The sequence below is a fragment of the Schistocerca cancellata genome, chromosome 4, assembly GCF_023864275.1.
Source record: "Schistocerca cancellata isolate TAMUIC-IGC-003103 chromosome 4, iqSchCanc2.1, whole genome shotgun sequence".
Taxonomy (NCBI): domain Eukaryota; kingdom Metazoa; phylum Arthropoda; class Insecta; order Orthoptera; family Acrididae; genus Schistocerca; species Schistocerca cancellata.
The window spans coordinates 233,965,580-233,972,843 of NC_064629.1; the positions used below are offsets into that span (position 1 = coordinate 233,965,580).

The 7,264-nt window shown below is 49.1% G+C and overlaps 1 non-coding gene across 1 annotated transcript; it reads left to right on the top strand.

Moving 5' to 3' along the window:
- Positions 1-2,416: 2,416 nt before the first annotated feature.
- Positions 2,417-2,523, top strand: LOC126186552 (U6 spliceosomal RNA). The gene has a single exon (XR_007537624.1). It is a non-coding gene; the product is annotated as a U6 spliceosomal RNA (small nuclear RNA).
- The last annotated feature ends 4,741 nt before the right edge of the window (positions 2,524-7,264 follow it).

Sequence of the window (7,264 nt, forward strand, 5' to 3'; positions counted from 1 at the left end):
AGCGCCTGCGATGGTGTACTCAACGACGAACCTGGGTGCACGAATGACAAAACGTCATTTTTTCGGATGGATCCAGGTTCTGTTTACAGCATCATGATGGTCGCATCCGTGTTTGGCGACATCGCGGTGAACACACATTGGAAGCGTGTATTCGTCATCGCCATACTGGCGTATCACCCGGCGTGATGGTATGGGGTGCCATTGGTTACACGCCTTGGTCGCCTCTTGTTCGCATTGACGGCACTTTGAACAGTGGTGGTCCAAATGTTTACATTTCAGATGTGTTACGACCCGTGGCTCTATCCTTCATTCGATCCCTGCGAAACCCTACATTTCAGCAGGATAATGCACGACCGCATGTTGCAGCTCCTGTACGCGCCTTTCTGCATACAGAAAATGTTCGACTGCTGCCCTGGCCAACAGATTCTCCAGATCTCTCACCAATTTAAAACGTCTGGTCAATGGTGGCCGAGCAACTGGCTCGTCACAATTCGCCAGTCACTACTCTTGATGAACTGTGGTATCGTGTTGAAGCTGCATGGGGAGCTGTACCTGTACACGCCATCCAAGCTCTGTTTGACTCAATGCCCAGGCGTATCAAGGCCGTTATAACGGCCAGAGGTTGTTGTTCTGGGTACTGATATCTCAGGATCTATGCACCCAAATTGCGTGAAAATGTAATCACATGTCAATTCTAGTATAATATATTTGCCCAATGAATACCCGTTTATCATCTGTATTTCTTCTTGGTGTAACAATTTTAATGGCCAGTAGTGTATTACAGCGTAAACTGCAGGCCTGGCTAATATCTTCACTGACGTTTAAGCATGCATTTCTCACGGTGGTTCCACACGATTTATCCAACCTCTGTATGTGTGTGTTGTGCACTGGATAATGTAATGGTCAGTATTATTCCACGCCTAAGGGGTGGCATTCACGTGCGTAAGCATGTGGCAGTTCTAGGTTACCACAAAGCCAATGTAAGCACTTTACATATTGTGAATATTCTACATCAGTCCGTCTTCCTCTGTGTCGTTGTCTGATCTTCAGCCTCTACGCGGTTCTAGGCGCTTCAGTCTGGAACCGCGCGTCCGCTACGGTCACAGGTTCGAATCCTGCCTCGCGCATGGATGTGTGTGCTGTCCTTAGGTTAGTTAGGTTTAAGTAGTTCTAAGTTCTAGGGGACTGGATGACCTCAGAAGTTAAGTCCCATAGTGCCCAGAGCCATTTTGCAACCTCTACTACTACTGTCTGCCTCGCTTGCATTGCCTACAGAAACAGTCGCCGCCTGTGCGCGTTGCCGCATTTACTCTTGTCTCTGCATGTAATCTTTATGTAACGCTCTAGCTTTCTTTCTGCACTGTCCCTGATATTGGGCCACAAGTCTGGAATCTAAGTGACTGTTTTATGACATCGTTATACAGATGGTTATCGTCGCCGTTTGCAGCGTAGTGTTCCTGTGTACAAGTCATTGAGAGCAATGGAGATTGACCTGGCTGGTCAATTCAATAAGCAGTAGCTTATGGGTGGTCCAAATGTTTTTCGTGGACTACGAATGCAGTTCACTTGTGATGGTGAAGCTGTGTTTGAAGGTAGTACATGGCTGACCTTGACTGTAGTATGGGGTAACCATGCTGACTACGGTGGCCTTGAAGCTTTCCCTGATGCAAACATGTTGGCCTGGAAGATATGGAGTATAGCGGAGAGTACAGGTTTACTAGTTAAGGTTTCCTATGGTACTTTAGTGCTAGACAAGCCGTTTACTTCGTCTACAAGAAGAAAGAAGAAGCTGAATTCAGACGAATATCTGTTTTTTTGCGCCAAAGTAGGGAACAGTAATTGTAAAATAAATATCACTGGTGACTGGATGTTCTATTTTAGACAATTAAAATTCCTTATCTCCTTTCCTTATCTCTCCCATGTTTTTTTTAACTCATTTAATTACGCTTTTAGCGTATGGTTATGCGCTAGGCGTACCGTGACCTTGAGTGGGACTTACATGGGGAGAGGCCACGATGTTTGGAACGCGGATTTACTGTAAACTTCGTACACTCGTAGTACTCCATGAGGACAACAAAACGTGTAAACAGTAGCGCGTACATCTCAAGTGTTATTGAGAAAATCGCAAGATAATTTTGGTCGTCAAATATATATGGCTGTCCTTGGCGATTTCTACCAGAAAGCGGCGGCAGCCGAGTAGTCCCGGGGCATCTTATGCCGGCCGAAGCGGCCGTGCGGTTAAAGGCGCTGCAGTCTGGAACCGCAAGACCGCTACGGTCGCAGGTTCGAATCTTGCCTCGGGCATGGATGTTTGTGATGTCCTTAGGTTAGTTAGGTTTAACTAGTTCTAAGTTCTAGGGGACTAATGACCTCAGCAGTTGAGTCCCATAGTGCTCAGAGCCATTTGACCCATTTTGTACTTGCTTCGGCAGTACATATACTAAAATTGGAACGATACAGAGAAGATTAGCATGGCCCCTGCGCAAGGATGATACGCAAAATCGTGAAGCGTTCCACATTTTTCCCGGGTTCGATTCCCGGCGGGGTCGGGGATTTTCTCTGCCTCGTGATGGCTGGGTGTTGTGTGCTGTCCTTGGGTTGGTTGGGTTTAAGTGGATCTAAGTTCTAGGGGACTGATGACCATAGATGTTGGGTCCCATAGTGCTCAGAGCCATTTTTTCTTAATATTTATCTCGCCGGCACGGTAGCTCAGCGTGTTCGGTCAGAGAGCTGGTTCGCCTCTGTAATAAAAAAACTGAGTGAAATAATCAACAACGAACTTAAACGAATGTCATGTGACGTCCGCAACGACCAAACACAACGATCAACAACGAACAAAATGGAAAAAAAAAGAAAAAGTAGTTAGCGTTCAAGCTCCGTAATCGCTCGATCGAGTTCCATTCGTCACTTTTTTTTATTTCTAACGCAGTCATTTTCTTTACTATTTATATTACAATTGATATAATGGGAAAAATACGTGTAACCGGACGAACTTTTATTAAATTTACAATGTTATTTGGCAGTCTACAAATTTTTATTATTAAAAATGATATAATATTCTTAACTATCGACTAGTAAACGACTAAACGCATAAAGTGATACTAAAAATGTATGCTTGTCCGTGATTTGATAAATCCCTTATACCTGGAAGGAGCCCGAAACTACTCGTTACCTACAAGTTTTGACCGGCACAGACGGCTTTCGAAAGATGTACAATTAATCGCCGCTTTCGACATTACGAGTACGAGCTGCACGATGGTATTTTTCGTAAAAAACATGGAAAAGATAAAGTTAAACGGCACCAGCTGCATTGATTAAATGCTATGTTTCTGCATACGCAAGATCTTTTGAGGTATTCCGTGGAAAAACAAACCTCGTTAACATTTTCAAAAACCTCTGTTTCAGCTGATAATTTGGAAGCAAACCATACAGAACGCAGCATTTCCTTAAATATCGGCGCTGATTATTGGTCATGCAGTATCGAGTGCATTTGAATAGAGTCTTCACCAGAAGCAATTTCTCGTTCTCTTTCGATTAACTACGAACAATTTTGAAGAAACGGACAAGCATACATTTTCGGTATCACTTTATGCGTTTGGTCGTTTACTAGTCGATAGTTATGAATATTATATCATTTGTGATAATAAAAATTTGTAGACTGACAAATAACATTGTAAATTTAATAACAGTTCATCCGGTTACACGTATTTTCCCATGGACAGCGATTACGGGACTTGAACGCTAACCACTCGGCTGCGCCGCTTCCTGGTAAAAATGGCCACGCACAGCCATATACACTCCTGGAAATTGAAATAAGAACACCGTGAATTCATTGTCCCAGGAAGGGGAAACTTTATTGACACATTCCTGGGGTCAGATACATCACATGATCACACTGACAGAACCACAGGCACATAGACACAGGCAACAGAGCATGCACAATGTCGGCACTAGTACAGTGTATATCCACCTTTCGCAGCAATGCAGGCTGCTATTCTCCCATGGAGACGATCGTAGAGATGCTGGATGTAGTCCTGTGGAACGGCTTGCCATGCCATTTCCACCTGGCGCCTCAGTTGGACCAACGTTCGTGCTGGACGTGCAGACCGCGTGAGACGACGCTTCATCCAGTCCCAAACATGCTCAATGGGGGACAGATCCGGAGATCTTGCTGGCCAGGGTAGTTGACTTACACCTTCTAGAGCACGTTGGGTGGCACGGGATACATGCGGACGTGCATTGTCCTGTTGGAACAGCAAGTTCCCTTGCCGGTCTAGGAATGGTAGAACGATGGGTTCGATGACGGTTTGGATGTACCGTGCACTATTCAGTGTCCCCTCGACGATCACCAGTGGTGTACGGCCAGTGTAGGAGATCGCTCCCCACACCATGATGCCGGGTGTTGGCCCTGTGTGCCTCGGTCGTATGCAGTCCTGATTGTGGCGCTCACCTGCACGGCGCCAAACACGCATACGACCATCATTGGCACCAAGGCAGAAGCGACTCTCATCGCTGAAGACGACACGTCTCCATTCGTCCCTCCATTCACGCCTGTCGCGACACCACTGGAGGCGGGCTGCACGATGTTGGGGCGTGAGCGGAAGACGGCCTAACGGTGTGCGGGACCGTAGCCCAGCTTCATGGAGACGGTTGCGAATGGTCCTCGCCGATACCCCAGGAGCAACAGTGTCCCTAATTTGCTGGGAAGTGGCGGTGCGGTCCCCTACGGCACTGCGTAGGATCCTACGGTCTTGGCGTGCATCCGTACGTCGCTGCGGTCCGGTCCCAGGTCGACGGGCACGTGCACCTTCCGCCGACCACTGGCGACAACATCGATGTACTGTGGAGACCTCACGCCCCACGTGTTGAGCAATTCGGCGGTACGTCCACCCGGCCTCCCGCATGCCCACTATACGCCCTCGCTCAAAGTCCGTCAGCTGCACATACGTTTCACGTCCACGCTGTCGCGGCATGCTACCAGTGTTAAAGACTGCGATGGAGCTCCGCATGCCACGGCAAACTGGCTGACACTGACGGCGGCGGCGCACAAATGCTGCGCAGCTAGCGCCATTCGGCGGCCAAACCGCTGTTCCTGGTGTGTCCGCTGTGCCGTGCGTGTGATCATTGCTTGTACAGCCCTCTCGCAGTGTCCGGAGCAAGTATGGTGGGTCTGACACACCGGTGTCAATGTGTTCTTTTTTCCATTTCCAGGAGTGTATATTTGACGACCGAAATTATCTTGCGATTTTCTCAATAATGCTTGGGAAGTAGGCGCTACTGCTTACACATGGTTGTCCTCATGGAGTACTACGAGTGTACGAAGTTTACAGTAAATCCACGTTCCAAACGTCGTGGCCTCCACTTGTTTGTCTCTGGCGAGCGTTTTTGGCCGCCTGGGGGACCGGGACCTCTAGTTTTACTAGGCCCCGGCCGCACTTCCTGAGACGAAAGATCGTAGCATGGGACTTTGTGTTCTAAGGCACTTCTCTCTCTCTCTCTCTCTCTCTCTCTCTCTCCGTCTCTCTCTCTCTCTCTCACTCTCTCCCTCTCTCTCTCTCTCTCTCTCTCTCTCTACTGATTTAATCAGCCTCGTGACCCAGGACTGTACGCGGTAAATGCATGGAATATGGCCCATGGCTGCTCAAGAAATGAACCATGCCCCATCCCATCTGAAGCCGATGCTTAATCATTCACCTCTCCCTGATTTTGGGGAAGGATGCTTTCCCCGGGTATACCCTAATAGCCTTTTAGCACACGTCCCGCAACCTACACCAATTTACGCAGCAGTCTGAGGCCTCGCGAAGTCCTGAGGACAGCAGAAAGGTTAAAGATGTGAAAACGTCGAAATTTGTGTGCAAAGAAAGCACATCTATCGTCTACAGAAATCAAGGATCTGCTGTAAAACTAAAAAGCCGCTCGAAAAACAAATATTTTATGTGTCTGAGTAGAAGTACTTGCAGTCGAGGAGGAAATCGAGTAAATTTAGGTAACGAAGTCAAAAAATGGTTCAAATGGCTCTGAGGACTATGGGACTTAACATCTATGGTCATCAGTCCCCTAGAACTTAGAACTAGTTAAACCTAACTAACCTAAGGACAGCACACAACACCCAGCCATCACGAGGCAGAGAAAATCCCTGACCCCGCCGGGAATCGAACCCGGGAACCCGGGCGTGGGAAGCGAGAACGCTACCGCACGACCACGAGATGCGGGCGTAACGAAGTTGACTTACACTCCTGGAAATTGAAATAAGAACACCGTGAATTCATTGTCCCAGGAAGGGGAAACTTTATTGACACATTCCTGGGGTCAGATACATCACATGATCACACTGACAGAACCACAGGCACATAGACACAGGCAACAGAGCATGCACAATGTCGGCACTAGTACAGTGTATATCCACCTTCCGCAGCAATGCAGGCTGCTATTCTCCCATGGAGACGATCGTAGAGATGCTGGATGTAGTCCTGTGGAACGGCTTGCCATGCCATTTCCACCTGGCGCCTCAGTTGGACCAGCGTTCGTGCTGGACGTGCAGACCGCGTGAGACGACGCTTCATCCAGTCCCAAACATGCTCAATGGGGGACAGATCCGGAGATCTTGCTGGCCAGGGTAGTTGACTTACACCTTCTAGAGCACGTTGGGTGGCACGGGATACATGCGGACGTGCATTGTCCTGTTGGAACAGCAAGTTCCCTTGCCGGTCTAGGAATGGTAGAACGATGGGTTCGATGACGGTTTGGATGTACCGTGCACTATTCAGTGTCCCCTCGACGATCACCAGTGGTGTACGGCCAGTGTAGGAGATCGCTCCCCACTCCATGATGCCGGGTGTTGGCCCTGTGTGCCTCGGTCGTATGCAGTCCTGATTGTGGCGCTCACCTGCACGGCGCCAAACACGCATACGACCATCACTGGCACCAAGGCAGAAGCGACTCTCATCGCTGAAGACGACACGTCTCCATTCGTCCCTCCATTCACACCTGTCGCGACACCACTGGAGGCGGGCTGCACGATGTTGGGGCGTGAGCGGAAGACGGCCTAACGGTGTGCGGGACCGTAGCCCAGCTTCATGGAGACGGTTGCGAATGGTCCTCGCCGATACCCCAGGAGCAACAGTGTCCCTAATTTGCTGGGAAGTGGCGGTGCGGTCCCCTACGGCACTGCGTAGGATCCTACGGTCTTGGCGTGCATCCGTGCGTCGCTGCGGTCCGGTCCCAGATCGACGGGCACGTGCACCTTCCGCCGACCACTGGCGAC